The sequence below is a fragment of the Belonocnema kinseyi genome, chromosome 5 (assembly GCF_010883055.1).
Source record: "Belonocnema kinseyi isolate 2016_QV_RU_SX_M_011 chromosome 5, B_treatae_v1, whole genome shotgun sequence".
Lineage (NCBI taxonomy): Eukaryota > Metazoa > Arthropoda > Insecta > Hymenoptera > Cynipidae > Belonocnema > Belonocnema kinseyi.
In genome coordinates, this window is record NC_046661.1 from 136,112,795 (window position 1) to 136,114,151 (window position 1,357).

General features: G+C 25.9%; 1 protein-coding gene across 4 annotated transcripts in view; it reads left to right on the top strand.

Moving 5' to 3' along the window:
* Positions 1 to 1,357, top strand: part of LOC117173357 — a 6,127-nt gene that overhangs the window by 315 nt on the left and 4,455 nt on the right. The window contains exons 2-3 of one of the 4 annotated variants that reach the window (XR_004467167.1): positions 344 to 410; positions 975 to 1,096. The exons of 1 other annotated variant lie outside the window; for it this stretch is intronic. The gene's annotated coding sequence lies outside the window, so the exon portion shown is untranslated. Of the gene's footprint in view, positions 1 to 343; positions 411 to 925; positions 1,097 to 1,357 lie in introns of all 4 variants that reach the window. 2 more of the 4 variants (XM_033361872.1, XM_033361871.1) reach the window with 2 other exon arrangements.

A 1,357-nucleotide genomic window follows, 5' to 3' on the forward strand; every position in this document is an offset into this window, starting at 1 on the left:
TTAAATTAATTTTAAGGATTCGATGATAATTTCAGTTTTCAGTTCAAAGTTCCTAGAAAAAATATACTTTCAACTAGGATAAATATTCAAACAGCTAAATGAATTTTCAATCAAATAAAAGAATTATTAACCATTATAGAATAATCTACAAACAAAAAAAATTTAATAGTTGAAATTTCAAGCGAAAATAAGTAATTTTCGGAAAATAGTTGAATCTTGTATCAAATACGACGATTTTTTAAAAATAGTTACATTGCAAACCCAAAAACAATACATAAAAAATAATATGTTTATGTTTTCAACCAAAATAATGGATTACCAACAAATTCGATGCATTTTCAAGAGGTAGAAGTGATTGATGGTAACCATCTGTGACGATAATGCTGATTTCTTTGAAGTATAAATTTTATGTATGTGTTTAAAATGATTTATATATTTTACCTAAAATTTAAAAAAATCTACATTTATTTTCTAACCTTCCAAATATATTTCAAAATGATTGGTATTTTTGGTAATATTAAAAAAAAATAATTATTAGAAAAATTGCTTAAAAATCTTTCAGATTTGTTTTTGAAATATTTTTATGTCTTCAAAACTTCGAATTAATTCTTTAAAATATAACCTAGATTATCTTTGAAAATGTTCCCAGAATAGTGAAAATGCTAGACATAACAGGATTCTATGCAGTTTGTTAGAAAATTTTCAATAAATCTTTAGTTTTCTGCCTGATTCCAAGCGAAAATTACAATCGAAACAATTAAAATTGCCAATGCATTTAAAAGAAATTAAATTGATGGCAATGTTTTTCTCTCTTGTCTCATTGCTTTATCTTGTCCAGAGTGTATCGATCATGTTTGAAAAAATCTTAAAATGGCTTTTGTTAAAAAAAATAAGGTAGTTTTTTCTGACTGGAATTGTGTCTTAGTTTTTAAAGGTGAAGCGCGGGACTGATGTTTGGCTGAATTTTGTTTTAGTGGTGAGGTTCTTTCCTTAATTATGTTTTGTGTTGCTCGCTAAAAATCGGGTTCTGAAAATCTGGCAACGATTGTTAAATCAAACATTGACTCTCAATCTGGCGGAAAGCTGACTGTTCCAGGTTTGTATTCAGAATGGGTGCTCCTGGTATGACTTTTATTAACTTGTCGCGATTTGATCACCACAAAAGACAAAGTTTCAACAAAATACAGACATTTTCATACAAATAATAGAATTTTTAATTGATGAAGATTTATTTTTAAACAAACACGATATAATGAAACTTTTAGTTACAAAATTAATTTTATAAATACTGTATTTTTTCAATTAAAATGATTTATAACCAGTATAAATGTTAATTATTGCCAATATTCTGAATTTG